Raw genomic sequence first — 18,968 nt, 5'->3', positions numbered from 1 at the left:
ATGCCCTTTATTTCATTATCTAGCCTAATTGCTCTGGCTAGGACCTCCAGCACAATGTTGAATAAGAGTGGTGATAAAGGGCATCCTTGTCTGGTTCCCTTTCTCAGGGGCATGCTTTAAGTCTCTCTCCATTTAGGATGATGTTGGCTATTGGCTTTGTATAAATGCCCGTTATAATGTTTAAGAATTTTCCTTTTATTCCTATTTTGCTGAGAGTCTTTATCATGAATGGGTGTTGGACTTTGTCAAATGCTTTTTCTGAATCAATTGATAAGATCGTGTGGCTTTCGTTTTTATTTATGTGATGCATTACGTTGGTTGTTTTTCTAATGTTGAACCCTCCTTGCATACCTGGTATGAATCCCACTTGGTCCCGGTGAATTATTTTTTTGATATGTTGTTGAATTCTTTTGGCTAGAATTTTGTTGAGGATTTTTGCATCTAAGTTCATGAGGGATATTGGTCTGTAATTTTTTTTTTTTTTTTGTCATGTCTTTACCTGGTTTTGGTATCAGGGTTATGCTGGCTTCACAGAATGAATTTGGGAGTATTCCTCCTTTTCTATGCTCTGAAATACCTTTTGTAGTAGTGGTGTTAACTCTTCTCTGAAAGTTTGGTAGAATTCCCCAGTGAAGCCGTCAGGGCCAGGGCTCTTCTGTGCTGGGAGTTTTTAAATTACTTTTTCAATGTCTTCTTTTGTTATGGGTTTATTTAGTTGTTCTGTCTCTGTTTGTGTTAGTTAAGTAGGTAATGTGTTTCTAGAAATTTGTCCATTCCCTCAAAAACCCGAAACCCACAGCTGTCGAGTCAATTCCGACTCATAACATAACATTCCCTCAAGGTTTTCAAATTTGTTAGAGTACAATTTTTCATAGAATTCTGTTGATTCTTTTAATTTCGGTTGAGTCTGTTGTGATATCGCCCATCTCATCTCTTATTCAGGTTATTTACTTTGTCTCCTGTTTTTCTTTTGTCAGTCTGGCCAATGGTTTACTGATTTTAGTAATCTTTTCAAAGAACCAGCTTTTGGTCTTACTAACTCTTTCAATTGTTTTTCTGTTCTCTACGTCATTTAGTTCTGCTCTAATTTTTATTATTTGCTTTCTTCTGGTGCCTGAGGGTTTCTTTCATTGCTCTCTTTCTATTTGTTCAAGCTGCAGTGATATTTCTTGGATTTTGGCCTTTCTTCTTTTTGTATGTGTGCACTGATTGATATAAATTGGCCTCTGAGCACTGCTTTCACTGTGTCCCAAAGGTTCTGATAGGAAGTGTTTTCATTCTCATTGGGTTCTATGAATTTCTTTATTCCATCCTTAATTTCCTCTATAATCCAATTGTTTTTGAGCAAAGTGTTGTTTAGTTTCCATGTGTTTGATTTCTTTTCCCCAATTTTTCTGTTATTGACCTGTAGTTTTATGGCTTTATGGTCAGAGAAGAAGCTTTGTATTATTTCAATGTTTTGGATTCTGTTAGGGCTTGCTTTATGATGTAATACGTGGTCTATTCTAGAGAATGTTCCATGTGCGTTGGAAAAGAAAGTATACTTGGCTGCTGTTAGGTGGAGTGTTCTGTATATGTCTATAAGGTCAAGTTGGTTGTGGCATTTAGCTCTTCTGTGTCTTTACTGAGCTTCTTTTTGGATGTTCTGTCCTTCACTGAAAGTTGTGTGTTGAAGTCTCCTACTATTGTTGTGGAGCTGTCTCTCTCGCTTTTCAATGCTGTTAGAGTTTGTTTTATGTATCTCGAAGCCCTGTTGTTGGGTGCATAAATATTTTACATAGTAATATCCTCCTGGTATATTGTGCCTTTAATCATTATGTAGTGTCCTTCCTTACTTTTTGTGGTAGATTTAAGTTTGAAGTCTGTTTTGTCAGAAATTAGTATAGTCACTCCTACTCTTTTTGATTGTTGTTTGCTTGATATATTTTTTTCCATCCTTTGAGTTTTAGTTTGTTTGAATCTTTAAGTCTAAGATGTGTCTCTTGTAGGCAGCATATAGTTGGATCATGAGTTTTTTTTTTTAATCCATTCTACCACTCTCTGTCTCTTTACTGGTGCATTTAGTCCATTTACACTCAGCATGATTATAGATAGGTATAAGTTTAATGCTGTCATTTTGATGTCTTTTTCTGTGTGTTATTGACAGGTTTCATTTTTCCACTTATTTTTTGTGCTGAGTAGTTTTTCTTTTTAAATTGTGTGTTCCTCCTCCTCGTTGTTGTTGATTTTGTTTTTCCTGAGTCTTTATGCTTCTCTTGTATTTTATTTTGATTTGTAGGATTATTAGTCTCCTTTGTGGTTACCTTAATGTTTCCCACATTTTTCTAAGTTTAAATCTAACTCGTATCTCCCTATATTGCCTTGATTTCCTCTCCTTATGGAAGATCTATGACTACTTTATTTAAAAAATAGTCCCTCTTTATTATTCAATATTGTCATCTTTTATACAATGACATCGCTGATTCCCTGTTTTGCGTGTTTTTTATCTTGATTTATTTTTGTGACTTCCCTATCTGGGTTGATATCTGGTTGCTCCATCCTGTGTTCTAGTATTGGGTTGATATCTGAAATTACTGATTTTCTAACCAGAGAATTCTCTTTGGTATTTTTTGTAGATTTGGTTTGGTTTTGCAAATTCCCTAAGCTTCTGTTTATCCGGAAATGTCCTAATTTTGCCTTCATATTTGAGAGACAATTTTGCTGGATATGTGATTCTTGGCTGGCAATTTTTCTGCTCCTTGCCTGCATGGTTTCTGCAGAGTAGTCTGAGTTTATTCTTATGGATTCTCCTTTGTAGGTGACTTTTTGCTTATCCCTGGCTGCTCTTAAAATTCTCTTTGTCTTTGGTTTTGGGATGTTTTATTATGTCTTGGTGACTTTCTTTTGGGATCTACCTTTTATGGGGTTCGATGAGTATCTTGGATAGATACCTTTCATCTTTTGTGATGTCAGGGAAGTTTTCAGCCAACAAATCTTCAACAATTGTCTCTGTATTTTCTGTAGGTTTCTGTATCACTTGTAGGTTATTCTTCTTGAGAGAGTCCCACATGATTCTTATGGTTTCTTCATTTTTTAAAATTCTTTCATCTGAATTTTCTTCAAATATATTGTTGCAGATGTTTTGTCTTCGAATCGCTAATTCTGACTTCCATCTCCTCAATTCTGTGCTGTTGACTTTCTACTGAGTTGTCTAATTATGAAATTTTATTGTTAATCTTCTGAATTTCCGATTGCTGTCTCTCTATGGATTCTTGAGGCCTATTAAATTTTTCATTATGTTCTTGATTAATCTTAATTTCCTCCACTGCATTATCTGTGTGCTCCTTGGCTTGTTCTGTGTTTTGCCTGATCTCCTTCCTGACGTCTGGAAGAGTTCTGTGTATTAATCTTTTCTATTCTACACCTGTTATTTCCAGGAAGACATCTTCATCCAGAAAATTCCTTGATACTTTGTTTTGGGAGTTTTTTGAAGCAATCATGGTCTGCTTCTTTGTGTGATTTGATATCGACTGTTGTCTCCGAGCCATCTATAAGTTCTTGTATTAATTTGTGTTTGCTTACTATGTCCTGGCTTCTTACTTTGTTTGGTTTTGATATACCCAAATAGGCTACTAGAGTGAGCTAACTTGATTATTGGAGCCTTTAAAGCACGAATGTCCTGTTAGCAGATGGCTAGAGCTGTTACCAGGTATATGAGCTTAGGAGTCCATTCATTATTCTTGAATAGATTCAGCTCACATGTCCTGGTAGTCATTCACCTAGTGTGTGGTGCAGGCTCTCACCTACGATTTTAGAGGATCAGTGGTTATTGGTGTATGCATAGGTTTCTGGCAGTAGCAGGGGGTCACACTCTGAGGAAGGCAGGGGTCTGACAACCTTCCCCAGATATTTGTGAGGAGGGCACATAGCTGTTCTTTAGAATGGTCTGGTGGGTGGGCTCAGCACCCATACCATAGGCATCCAATGCTTTTAACTGTAAGGACTGGTAGGCACCACTTATCCTCGGACCTCTGTCACTGGTGGCTAGGTGGCATGGGTGGAGCCGGTAGGTGAGAGTCCTGTTTAATAGGCAGAGTGGTATCAAACGTCAAAAATATGCCTCTCCACAGCACAGCTGAAACAGTCACAATCAGACCTCAAACAGATTCGCCCTTGCAATATAACAGCTATATCCTATCTGCTGTAATGGGGCCACCTGGATCTATGCAGGGGTGAAAGACAAAGTCTGTGGACCACTTGTGCCTTGACTGGAGCTGCTTCTTCTCTGAATTTCCAGGTTAGGGGAGTAAGCAGAGTATTTTGTCTCTGTTTAGTTCCCTCTGTTAGTTCCTTCTCCAAGGGTAGGAGAATGGCTCAGGGAGTGTTGCAGGACCTATCTCAGGCCCAGGGAAATCAACTGTTAATGAACCCGGCTGGGGCAGGGGAAAGAGGGATCAGATAGATAGGTGAGAGTTCTTTCAAAAGGAGGAGCTATTAGATCCACACGGTAAATTAGACAGAATCACTTATCTTGTGCTGAGAGTGCTGTTTTATCTCAGGTTCCAGAGGCATGTGTAGATTTTGTGCACTCTTCATCACCTGCTGTGGTTGCACCAGGGTTGTGGGGCTGCCACACCTTGCTTGCCTTCTTTCACTGAAACATCCATGTCCTAAATGCGACCTCCAACCCTGCTACAGTCACAATAGGGGGTCAGGGGTGCAACACTTTGCTTGCCTTCTTTCCCTGAAGCAGCCACATCCCCGAACACCACTGCCAGACCTGCTACAGGGGAATAGGGGCTGAGATGCTGCTGCTGACTCAGCAACTCCTCTCTGCTTCTGCACAGTCTCTCCCTCCCCCTGTCACTCAGTCCAGTTTCTTAACGTTGCCTTTGATCCTCAGGGTTCCTAGCTTGTCATATATATAATTGATTCACTTGTTTTTTCAGTCTTTGTTGTAAGAGGGGCCACCAGAAGCGTGTGACTATACCATCATCTTGGCCTTGCCCCAGTCTTCTATGGAATCTTTGATTAAAATATTCAGTAATTGTAGCTGGGCACCATCAGTTCTTCTGGTCTCATGGCAAAGGAGGCAGTAGTTCTTGAAGGTATTAGCCACAACCTCCATATTCTCCTGTTCCTGACACTTGTTCTTCCTGTGTTGCTCCAGGCAAAATAGACACTAACTGTTGTGCCTTGGATGGCCACTTGCAAGCTTTCAAGACCACAAGCATTACGCAACAAACTAGGAGGAAGAACAGAAGCCCCAAAGATGTTATTAGGCCAATTATTTGGGATGCCCCCTGAAACAATGACCCTAAACCTCCAAAGTAAGAAACCAAATTCCATGATATTTTTGGTTGTACATAAGCAGCCTTGGCAGCTACTTTTTTTTTGGTTGTCTAACCCACAGATTGATAAAGTTCAACATGCACAGCAGTACTCCATCATTAAATAGAAGTGGTATATACGAGATCAGGCCTGAGCAGGGCCTGAAGGCACAGGTAAGTTGCACTAGGAAGGGGCTAAAATGCCTGTGATCTCCACTCCTGTCGCATTACCTGACTTCTTCCAGTCTGCATCTATGGCTTCATGGGGAGATCCTTATAATCACTTGCCTGAGGAAGAGAAAACTCGTGCCTTCTTTATAGATGTTTCTGCATGATACGTAGGCACTACTCAAAAGTGGACAGCAGCAGCACTACATTCCCTTTCTGGGACCTCCCTAAAATTACAGTGGTGAAGGGAAATCCTCCCAATGGGTAGAACTTTGAGCAGTGCACCTGGTTGCTCACTTTGCTTGGAAGGAGAAATGGCCAGATGTGTAACTGTATGGTGATTCATGGCCTGTGGGCAATGTTTGGCTGGATGGTCAGGGACTTGGAAGGAACATGGTCGGAAAATTGGAGACAAGGATTTATGGGGAAGAGATATATGGATAGACCTTTCTGAATGGGTCAGAGAAGGGAAGATGTTTGTGTCTCATGTGAATGTTCACTAAAAGGTGACCTCAGCAGAGGAGGATTTTAACAATCAAGTGGGTAAGATGACACATTCTTCAGAAACCAGTTATCACCTTTCCCCAACCACTCCTGTCATTGCCAAGTGGGCTCTTGAACAAAGTGGCTGTGGTGGCAGGGATGGAGGTTATGCATGGACTCAGCAACATGGCCTTCCACTCACCAACGCCTATTTGGCTACAGCCACTGCTGTGTGGACAATCTGCCAGTAACAGAGACCAACATTGAGTCCTCGATATGGTACCATTCCTCAAAGTGATCAGCCAGCAACCTGGTGGCAGGTTGATTACATTGGACCACTTCCATCATGGAAAGGGCAGTGTTTTGTTTGTACTGGAGTAGACACTTACTCTGGATATGGATTTGCCTTCCCTGCACACAATGCTCCTGCCAAAACTACCATCCATGGACTTATAGAATGTCTTATTTACCATCATGGTATCCCACACAGCATGGCCTCAGATCAAGGGACCCACTTCACAGTAAAGGAAGCATGGCAATGGGCCCATGTGCATGTATGTCACTGGTCTTACCATGTTCCCCATTATCCTGAAGCAGCTGGCTCGATAGAACCATGGAATGGTCTTCTGAAGACACAAGTATGGTGCCAGCTAGGTGGCAATACTTCGCAGGGTTGGGACAATGTTCTCCAGGAGGCTGTATATGCTGTAAACCAGCATCGAATATATGGTGCTTTCTCCCATAGCCAGGATTCATGGGTTCAGGAATCATGGGGTGGAAATGGGAGTGGCATCACTCCCTATTACCCCTAGTGACCCACTCACAAAATTTTCCATTCCTGTCTATGTGATATTTCCATCACCATTAATCTCCCCTTTCCTCCTCCCTCGCACCTCTGGTAACCACTAATGAGCTTTTTTCTCTAAATGTTTGCTTTTTCTTGTCTTTTTATATAAGTGAGGTCATACAATATTATCCTTTTGTGATTGACTTATTTCACTTATTTCACATAATGCCTTCCAGCTCCATGAATATCATAGCAAGTATCAAGACTTCATTTCTCTCACTCCCCATGCCCTTTTGCAGTCGACCTCTCCTCCTCACCCCAGCCTTGACAACCACCTATTGGTTTTCTGGTCCACAAAGTTTTATTGTTTTAGGTTTTTATTTTGTATTTTCATTTTTACTTAATTCTATGTACTCATGTGGAACCTGTTCATAGACCAAGAGATGGTTGTTCGAACAGAACAAGGGGATACTGGGTGGTTTAAAATTAGGAAAGATGTGTATCAGGTTTGTTTCCTTTCACCATGCTTATTCAGTCTGTGTGCTGAGCAAATAATCTGAGAAGCTGGACTATATGAAGAAGAATGCAGCATCACGATTGGAGGGAAGACTCATTAAGAACCTGTGATATGCAGATGACACAACCTTGTTTGCTGAAAGTGAAGAGGACTTGAAACACTTACTCTTGAAGATCAAAGACTACAGCCTTCAGCACGAATTACACCTCAACATGAAGAAAACCAAAATCCTCACTACTGGATCAATAGGCAACATCATGATAAACAGATAAAAAATTGAAGTTGTCAAGGATTTCATTTTACTTGGATCCACAATCAATGCCCATAGAAGCAGAAGTCAAGAAATCAATGATGCCTTGCATTGAACAAATCTGCTGCAAAAGACCTCTTTAAAGTGTTAAACAAAGATGTCGCCTTGAGATCTAAGGTGCTCCTAACCCCAGCATGGTATTTTCAATTGCCTCATATGCATGTGAAAGCTGGGGAATGAATAAGGAAGACCGAAGAAGAATTGGTGCCTTTGAATTATGGTGTTCGCGAAGAATAAAATCGGCTGTGCAACCCTACCCTTAATCAATGCGATCTTTCAATTACCGTCAGCTAAAACTCAGTTAATTCATTTTTTTTTAAAATTTAATTTTATTTCGGTGAAAATATACAGAGCAAAACCTGCTTCCATTCCACAGTTTCTGGGCATAATGAGCAGTGATTTTTGTTGCATTCTTCACATTGTGTCAACATTCTCATTATTTCTGTTCTAGTTGTTTCTCTTCCATTTACTTAAACTCCATACCTTCCCCAGCCTTCTCATCTATGCTTTAAAATAGCTGTTGACCCTTTGGTTGTATAGAGATTATTATTTCTTTTTGAATGTGTATACTCAAGGGTGGCAATCTTCACTATTTGGGCTAAACTGTTATTTATTTTAAAGGTAACTTCAGGGATGAGTTTCAATTTAAGGCTTAAAGAGCAACTCAGGGCCATATTCTTGGGGACACCTCCAGCCTCAATAGGTCCAGTGAGTCTGGATTCTTTAAGAATTTGAAGTTCTGTTCCACATTTCTTCCCTTTTTATCTGGGTTCATCTATCGTGTCCTGATCGGAATATTCAGTAGTGATAGCTGGACAACATCTATTTCTTCTGGTCTCAAGGTGGAGGAGGCAGTAGTTCATGGAAACCGTTGGTTCCGTATTCCGTCCAGTTCCTCTTTGATTCTGAGGTTTCTTTTGTTCCAGATGAATAAAGACCAATAGCTGTATCTTTAAACCATATCACTTGAACATTGTGAGAAGGAAAGTTATGTACCTTTTATCCTTAAAAATGAATCAACTGAAATGAATAGGTGAATATACAGAAACTAATACTCATTAGTGGCTGCTGCTCATAAGCCTTTAAGACACTGCTCACCATACTGGGAGGTAGAACCTAAACTCTAAGAAATATGTTATGCTAATTGACTGAATTGTCCCACGAGCCTATGGCTCTAAACACCCAATCCAATAGAAACAATCCCATGAGGTGATTAATTATTCCTAATTAATAGCAGTATCTGTAGTCCTCCCCCTCTTTGGTTCTTGTTACTGTTGCAAAACCATACACACCCTAGAATTTGCCCGTTCATCCCTTTTCCCTATGTGTAGCTTATTGACATCAATAACACTAGTCATGTTTGACTATAAACAAAAGTGACTACTACCTAGGGAGTACTTCTCCCTATCCTCCCCCTGCCCCGTGCCCCTTGTAACCACTAATGAATATTAGTTTCTGTATATTTACCTATTCATCCCAGTTAATTCATTTTTAATGATAAATGGCACATAACTTTCCTTCTCTGTTAAAGACAATTTTCATGTGACCTGATTTAAAACTGTACAAATGAAGACAGAGTTCTGCAAAATTATCACAGTAAATTGAATCTAGTCTTTCAAAAGCTTTGAAGTGTCAGAAAAGGAACTCAAAAATTCAGCTGTGTTTGTCAGTGGGCTGTGGGATTGCTGGTTATTTGTATTTTCCTCTGAATCCTTGAATGTATTTTCCACATGGTCTAAACTGAGTGCAGATCCCTCTTATGGTTGGAAACAAAGCCACTAAAGTTATACCCAATAATCAAGACAAGGCCTGGTGAAGCAGTGAGAAGAGCAAGGGCTTTGGGGTCAGAAAGAGTGGGTTCCATTCTGGGCCCTGCCCATGATGTGAGGCAGGCTAGGACACTTAAGCTCCCGGAGCTCCTGGCTCCCCATCCAGGGAAGGAGGAGAGGCATCTTTCCCTCATAGGGTCCTTGTGGGTTTTGATGGGATCACAAAGGCAGGTTCTTTGGTCTCAACCATGCCTGGGAGCTGAGGCTCCGTTTCTTTATCTCTAAAGAGAGAATCACGAAGTTGCAGCTTAGCCAAAAGCATAAAGTGTCATTATGTAGATTAAGAGATAAGTCAGTGTCTTATTAGATATGTACTCAATGAGACTGTAAAGAATGACGATATCTAACCAGAGGTTAATGAGGTTTTCTTGCTTCTTTATTTTTTCCCGTTCTCCAAATTCTTTTAAATATTTAGCAAAGATAATACTTAAGAGCATTGCATAAAGAAAATGGTTTAAACTTTTCAAACCTGCAGTTCTACCTCTAGAAAGTTCATGTAGACTTTGCCATTCAAAATCATGTCTGCTAAAAAGAAGACACTATCCTGTCCACACTCTCATGGGATCCTTTAGAGGAGGAAACATTAATTCACAATCCTCTTCATTTTCAACAGCTTCTCTGAAGTGCACACCCCAGTTATTCCCTGTGGAACAATTCTGAGGTCCCACTGCTGACCTGTGCAGGGGCCTGGACAACCCCCTCAAAAATGCCGTCAAATAAAAAACAAATCCAGACTTTGATAGGGAGATGTTTTATTCAGAAAGAACTATTGCAATAAGGAGAATGCTCAGAATCCTGCAAGTGTCTCAAGGGTTAGATAAAAAGGGTTTTTATTTTATAGAGAGGAGAGTTAGCAAGGCTAAAAAAAACCAAGTGTGGGGAAGTGGGATGAAAGGGTGACATGACTGGATAGTAAATCAGAGAACTTTTTACTCTGAGGCACCTATTGTCAGGACGGGCTGTTAAGGTGGATTTGTACGCTGGTCCGGGCTGAGCGTGGACCATAGTTCAGGGGGCTAGGGGAAGAAGAGAAGGTTATGCAATGTTTGGCTAACAGGCATTTGTTCCAATTGATCAGTGGGGACAAGCCAGTTCAGCTAGTCATTTTTGAGGTAAGGAATGTGAATTTGGAGGGTTTGTATCCACCTTGTCATAGGTAAATAAGGAGCCATCTATGAGTTTTACCTAAGTCATATAGGGAAGGGTGGTGGCAAAGGTCAGTTGTTTTAGAGTCAGGCATTGTGGTCAGCAGATTCCTAGGAGAAGCTTATACGGGGGTTATATTCCACTTTTTTAGTATCTGCTCAGGCTTGGGGACAAGCAGATTTCAGGGGTCTGTAGGTAAGTGTCTTAGTTATGTAGTGCTGCTGTGACAGAAATACCACAAGTGGATGGCTTTACCAAAGAAAAATTTATTTTTTCACAGTTTAGGAGGCTAGAAGTCTGAATTCAGGATGCTGGCTCCAGGGCGAGGTTTTTTTCTCTGTCAGCTCTGGGCGAAGGTCCTCGTCTCTTCAGCTTCTGTGTCCTGGTTCCTTGGAGAGCTCCGTGTGACTTGGCATCTCTTTTGCTTCATCTTTGCTGCTCTTGCTTGCATTTTCAATCTCTTTTATATATTAAAAGAGATTCACTCAACAAGAGACAGAAAGGGCCACATAAATCAGAGACTACATCAGCCTGAGACTGAAGAACTAGATGGTGCCTGGCTACAACCGATGACCACCCTGACAGGGATCAAAACAGAGAATCCCTGATGGAGGAGGAGAACAGTGGGATGCAGACCTCAAATTTAACTAAAAAACCAGACTTAATGGTCTGAATGAGACTAGAAAGATCTCAGAGGTCATGGTCCCCAGACCTTCTGTTAGCCCAAGACTGGAACCATTCCCAAACCAACTCTTCAGACAGGAATTAGACTGGACTATGGGATAGAAAATGACCGTGGTGAAGAGTGAGCTTCTTGGATCTAGTAGACACATGAGACCGAGTGGGCAGCTCCTGTCTGGAGGGGAGATGAGAGGGCGGAGGGGGACAGAAGCTGGCTGAATGGACACGGGGAATACACGGTGGAGAGAAGGAGTGTGCTGTCTCATTAAGGGGAGAGTAACTAGGAGTACATATCAAGGTGTATATAAATTTTTGTATGAGAGACTGACTTGGTTTGTAAACTTTCACTTAAAGCACAATAAAAATAAAAAAATAAGAATTATATTGTGAAGCCACTGCAGTAAAAAAAAAGAAAAAAAGATTGACTCAACATACACCCTACACTGATCCTGTCTCATTAACATGAAAAAGACAACCCATTCCCAAATGGGATTATACATAATCACAGGCACAGAGGTTAGGATTTACAACAGATATTTTGAGGGGTCACAATTCAATCCATAACATCCCACCCTTTAGCCCCACCTCAAATTCGTGTCCTTGCCTTATGCAAAACACATTAACTCCCATCACTTCATCCTGAAAGTCTTAAATCAGCTCCAAGTACAAATTCCATCCTGGGGCAAAATCCCTCTTCAACTATGAACCCGTGAAACCTAGACTACACGTTATCTGCTTTCAAAGTACAATAGTGGAACAGGCACAAGGTAGACATTTCCATTACAAATGGGAGAAATTGGAGGGAAAGAAGGGATAGCAGGCACCAAGCAAGTCCGAAGCCCAGTAGAAAAAATTACATTAGCTCTCAAGTCTTGAAAATAATCCTCTGGTCTCTGAGACCATCTGGGCATTGGCCCTGCCCTCCAGACCCTTGCTGTTAGCCACTACCTCTGGATTTTGGATGGAGGCCACTTAGCCTTGGGTTTCATCTCTACCTTCCAGGCTCTCTGGGATGGCAACTCTGCTCCCTCGGCTCTAGGCAGCCCCGCCTACTCAACTTTGGGCAGCAGCTTCATCCCCCTGGTACACCTTAATGGCAGCCCCACACTGTAGAACAAATTTGGCAAAGATCCGACTCTTTGAAATCTAGGAAGCTGTGGCCCCACCCTTTGAGATCCAGGAGACAATGGCCCCACCCTTTAAAACTGATAAGGCCCTGCTTCCCTTGCTCCTTTCAACAGTTCTGCTGATCTCCTAGCTGCTCCAGTTATAGTCTGTTTCTTTTCTTGTAGGACAACAGATGTAGCTCCTTTGGCCTGTTTCCTGCTTGTAGAAGTCCAAAAGGCAAACAGTGTTCTTTTCTTTTGTTCTTTCTCTGTCCCCTTCAGTCTAAGCTGATGGGTTTTCTACTGTGGTCGTTGGTTAGATGCGTCAGTCACAGGCTTAATATCTTTAACAAAAGATGATGTAGCCAAGTCCTTGGCGAAGATTCTAGGGCACATGTCCTTAGTCTGTACAACAGAATTTTCCAAATCCTTAAGCTCTGCTTTCATTTTGCACAGTTCCTTTTCAAGTCCATCTCTTTCCTCTCACATTTTTCTATGAGTGGCAAGGAAAAACCATGTGGCCCTTTTAAGATCTTGCTTAGAAATCTCATCAGCCAGATATCCAAGTTCTACCTTCCAGTAAACATTTGAACATAATTCACATGAGGTCTTCACCACTGCATAAAAAGCATTGCCCTTCCTCCTTTGTCCAATCATGTGTTCATCATTTTATTTTAAAGCCTCACCAAAAGCAGATTTAACATCCACATTTCTAGTAACATTCTGTTGCTGGCTTCATATGTATTCTCTAAGATGATAGAGACTTTCTCTATAGCTCTCCTCACTTCTTTCTGAGCCTTCGCCAGAATTGCCTTTGACGTTAATAATTCTACCAACAGTCTCTTGAGGGAAATCTAGGCTTTTACTATTAGGCACCTTTAAAACTCTTCCAGCCTTTAGTAACTACCCAATTTTGAAAAGCACCTCCACATTTTAAGTATCTATTAGGGCAGCACCCCACTCTTCTGGTACCAAATTAGCCTGGATTCTCTAGAGAAGCAAAATTAGTGAAGTGTATATACTTCGTCTCACATACTTTGGTCATGTTATCAGGAGAGACCAGTCCCTGGAGAAGGGCATCATGCTTGGTAGAGTAGATGGTCAGTGAAAAAGAGGAACACCCTCAACGAGGTGAATTGACCCAGTGGCTCAAGCATAACAATGATTGTGAGGATGGCGCAGGACCAAGCAGTGTTTCATTCTGTTGAATATAGGGTTGCTATGATTTGGAACTGAATGGACATATAAGAATGGGAGTTCCAGAACACTTAATTGTGCTCATGAGGAACCTATCCATAGATCAAGAGGCAGTTGTATGGACAGAACAAGGGGATACTGAGTGGTTTAAAGTCAGGAAAGGGTGCGTCAGGGTTGTATCCTTTCACCATACCTATTCAATCTGTATGCTGAGCAAATAATACGAGAAGCTGGACTATATGAAGAGGAATACAGCTTCGGGATTGGAGGAAGACTCATTAACAACCTGCATTATGCAGATGACACAGCCTTGCTTTCTGACAGTGAAGAGGACTTGAAGCACTTACTGATGAAGATCAAAGACCACAGCCTTCAGTATGGATTACACCACAACATAAGGAAAATAAAAGTCCTCACAAGTGGATCAACAAGCCACATCATAATAAACAGAAAAGATCTAAGTTGTCAAGGATTTCATTTTACTTGGATCCACAATCAACACCCATGGAAGCAGCAGTCAAGAAATCAAAAGACAAATTGCATTGGGAAAATCAGCTGCAAAGGGCCCATTTAAAGAGTTAAAAAGCAAAGATATCACCTTGGAAAGTAAGGTGCGCCTGACCCAAGCCATGGTATTTTCAATCACATCATATGCATGTGAAAGCTGGACAATGAATCAGGGAGACCGAAGAAGAATTGACACCTTTTAATTGTGGTGTTGGAGAAGAATATTGAATATACCATGGACTGCCAAAAGAACGAACAAATCTGTCTTGGAAGAAGTACAACAAGAATGCTCCATAGAAGCAAGGATGGCGAGACTGTGTCTTACATACTTTGGACAGGTTGTCAGTAGGGATCAGTCCCTGGAGAAGGGCATCACGCTTGGTAAAGTACAGGATCAGTGGAAAAGGGGAAGACTCTCAACGAGATGGATTGACACAGCAGCTGCAGCAATGGGCTCAAGCGTAACAACAATTGTAAGGATGGCGCAAGACCAGGCAGCATTTCGTTCTGTTGTATATAAGGTCGCTATGGGTTGGAACCGACTCAACGGCACCTTACAACAACAACACAGATATATACATACACACACATATGTATGTATATATATCCTCTATGTGTCTGTCATTTTGCCATACTGTGAGGGTTTGTGTGTTGCTGTGATACTGGAAGCTATGCCACTGGTATTCAAATACCAGCAGGGTCACTCACAGTAAAGAGGTTTCAGCTGAGCTTCCAGACTAAGACAGACTAGGAAGAAGTACCTGGAGGTCTACCTCTGAAAAAAGTTAACCAGTGAAAACCTTATGAACAGCAGGGGAATATTGTCTGATATAGTGCCAGAAGATGAGCCCCTCAGGTTGGAAGGCACTCAAAATATGACTGGGGAAGAGCTGCCTCCTCAAAATAGGGTTGACCTTAATGATGTGGATAGAGTCAAGCTTTTGAGACTTTCATTTGGTGAGGTAGCACAACTCAAAATGAGAAGAAACAGATGCAAACATCCATTAATAATCAGAACATGGAATGTAGGAAGTATGAATCTAGGAAAATTGGAAATTGTCAAAAATGAAATGGAATGCATAAACATCCTAGGCACTAGTGAGCTGAAATGGACTGATGTTGGCAATTTTGAATCAGACAATCATATGGGCTACTATGCTGGGAATGACAAATTGAAGAGGAATGCCGCTGCATTCATCATGAAAAAGAACATTTCAAGATCTATCCTGAAGTACAACGCTATCAGCTATGGAATAATATCCACACACCTATGAGGAAGACCAGTTAATATGACTATTTTCAAGTTAAGGCACCAACCACTAAGGTCAAAGATGAAGAAATTGAAGATTTTTACCAACTTCTGCAGTATGAAATTGATCAAACATGCAATCAGCATACATTGATAATTACTGGTGATTGGAATGCAAAAGTTGGAAACAAAGAAAAGGCTCAGTAGTTGGAAAATATGGCCTTGGTGATAGAATTGATGCCGGACATCGTATGATAGAATTTTGCAAGACCAAGGACTTCTTCATTGCAAATATCTTATATCAACAACATAAACGGCAACTATACACATGGACCTCACCAGATAGAATACACAGGAATCAAATGGACTGCATCTGTGGAAAGAGATGATGGAAAAGCTCAATATCATTAGTCAAAACATGCCAGGGGCTGACCGCAGAACAGACCATCAATCACTCATACGCAAGTTGAAGTTGAAGTTGAAGCTGAAGCTGAAGAAAATTAAAACAAGTCCATGAAAGCCAAAGTAAGACCCTGAGTATATCCCACCTGAATTTAGAGGCCATCTCAAGAATAGATTTGATGAGTTGAACACTAATGACTGAAGACCAGAGAGTTGTGGAATGACATCGAGGATATCATCCATGAAGAAAGCAAGAGGTCATTAAAAAGACAGGAAAGAAAGAAAAGACCAAAATGGATGTCAGAAGAGACTCTGAAACTTGCTCTTGAAAGTGGAATATCCAAAGTGAAAGGAAGAAATGATGACGTAAAAGACCTGAATGGAAGATTTCAAAGGGCGGCTCGAGAGGACAAAGTAAAGTATTATAATGACATGTGCAAAGACCTGGTGTTAGAAAACCAAAAGGAAAGCACAAGCTCGGCATTTTTCAAGCTGAAAGAACTGAAGAAAAAATTCCATCCTCAAGTTGCGATATTGAAGTATTCTGTGAGGAAAATATTGAATGACATGGGAAACATCAAAAGAAGATGGAAGGGTTACACAGAGTCACTGTACCAAAAAGAATTGGTCAACGTTCAATCATTTCAGGAAGTAGCATATTACCAAGAACCGATGGTACTGAAGGAAGAAGTCCAAGCTGCACTGAAGTTGTTGGCAAAAAGCAAGGCTCCAGGAATTGACAGAATACCAACTGAGATGTTTCAACAAATGGATGCAGCACTGGAAGCGCTCACTCATCTATGTCAAGAAATTTGGAAGACAGCTACCTGGTGAACCGACTGGAAGAGATCCATATTTATGCCTATTCCAAAGAAAGGTGATCCAACTGAATGCAGAAATTATGGAAAAATATCATTAATATCACACACAAGTAAAATTTTGCTGAAGATTATTCAAAAGCTACTGCAGCAGTATATCAACATGAAACTGCCAGAAATTCAGGCCAGATTCAGAAGAGGATGTGGAACCAGGGATATCATTGCTGATGTCAGATGGATCCTGGCTGAAAGCAGAGAATACCAGAAGGATGTTTACCTGTGTTTTATTGACTATGCAAAGGCATTTGAATGTGAGGATCGTAATAAATTATTGATAACATTGTGAAGAATGGGAATTCCAGAACACTTAATTGTGCTCATGAGGAACCTGTACATAGATCAAGAGGAAGTCGTTCAAACAGAACAAGCGGATACTGTGTGGTTTAAAGCCAGGAAAGGTGTGCGTCAGGGTAGTATCCTTTTACCATACCTATTCAATCTGTATGCTGAGCAAATAATCCGAGTAGCTGGACTATATGAAGAAGAATGGGGCATCAGGATTGGAGGAAGACTCATTAACAACCTGCATTATGCAGATGATACAACCTTGCTTTCTGAAAGTGAAGAGGACTTGAAGCACTTACTGATGAACAGGAAAGACTATACACTTCAGTATGGATTATACCTAAGCATAAAGAAAAAAAAAAATCCTCACGACTGTACCAATAAGCAACATCATGATAAATGGAGAAAAGATTGAAGTTGTCAAGAATTTCATTTTACTTGGATCCATAATCAACACGCATGGACGCAGCAGTCAAGAAATCAAAAGATGCATTGCATTGAACAAATCTGCTGCAAAAGACCTCTTTAAAGTGTTAAAAAGCAAAAATGTCACTTGAAGGACTTAGGTGTGCCTGACCCAAACTATGTTTTTTTTTAATTGCCTCAATATGCATGGGAAAGCTGGACAATGAATAAGGAAGACCAACGAAGAATTGGTGCCTTCGAATTATGGTGTTGAAAAAGAATATTGAATATACCATCAATTGCCAAAAGAACAAACAAATCTGTCTCGGAAGAAGTACAGTCAGGATGCTCCTTAGAAGTGAGGGTGGTGAGACTTCATCTCACATACTTTGGACATGTTATCAGGCAGGACCAGTCCCTGGAGAAGGGCAACATGCTTGACAAAGTAGAAGGTCAGTGAAAAAGAGGAAGACCCTCAACGAGATGGATTGACACGGTGACTGTAACAATGGGCTGAAGCATATCAATGATCATGAGGATGGCACAGGACTGGGAAGTGTTTTGTTCTGTTGTCCACAGGGTTGCTATGAGTCAGAACAATCTTGACCTCACCTAACAACAAGAACTATACGTACATACATACATAATATATACATAAAGAGAGAGAGAGAGACAGGTTTATCTCATGAAAATGACTCATGTGGTTGTAGAGGCTGAAAAATCCAAAGTCTGTGGGTCAGGCAACATGATGGAGGCTTCTCCGGACTTACGAGTTTGCAGGGGCTGACAAACCAAGATCAGCAGGTCAGTTGGTAGGCTGCTGGCTCGTGGGCTGCAGAGGCTGACAAATCCCAAGTTTTGCAGGCAATATGGCATGCTGCTGGCTCTAGTCCCAAGAACCAGAGGTCAGATGATGACGAGCTGGATGCAGAATCCAGAGTGAGCAAGAGCCAGTGAGCTCTTCTCAAACGTCCATATATATTGGATGGAGGCCACATCCCCAAGGAAGCTCCCCTACAACTGATTGGATGATTACATCAGATCACAACATCGAGGTGATTACATTATACCCCAAAATGGAGGATAACCACATCATTATATAATTGCCAAATTACATCATTATATAACTGTCAAACTACATCATTACATAACTGCCAAATCACTGGGAATCATGACCTAGGCAAGTTGATACATAACCTTAACCATCACAGAAGGAGAGAAGCCAGACTAAAATTCGGCAAGGCAAAACAGAGAGTAGGACAATTGTGAACACTTGGTCAGCAGAAGATGTGAATCCTGGAGCAAATCTCCAGACAATATTACTGTTACTGTGATTTACATCTGTGAAACCATACAGAAGAAGAAAAGACAAAGTACAAAGATTTGATCATGATTTTATTTACATGCTCTTTCACCACATGCAACACAAAATAACTTTTAACAGGCCTTTTTTTTTTCTTTTTTCCAAATAATATTTTTAATTTGAGAAAATTCAGAGATTAGAAGTCAGTGTCATCTGGTGACTGGATCCAGAAAGGTTGCTTGGACATCATTTAACAGGAAGCCTGATTACGAGGGAGGGAGGGGCCTCACCAGAGAGAACCTTCTGGAAGTTTATGTGGCACACGAAACATTAATGGGTGACTCAGACTGAGCCCACAGTCATTAAATCACTGACAGGAAGTTGCCTTCAGCCGTCTCCCCCACAA

Source organism: Loxodonta africana, chromosome X (genome assembly GCF_030014295.1).
Source record: "Loxodonta africana isolate mLoxAfr1 chromosome X, mLoxAfr1.hap2, whole genome shotgun sequence".
NCBI classification, from domain to species: domain Eukaryota; kingdom Metazoa; phylum Chordata; class Mammalia; order Proboscidea; family Elephantidae; genus Loxodonta; species Loxodonta africana.
This window is presented reverse-complemented; position numbering follows the sequence as displayed.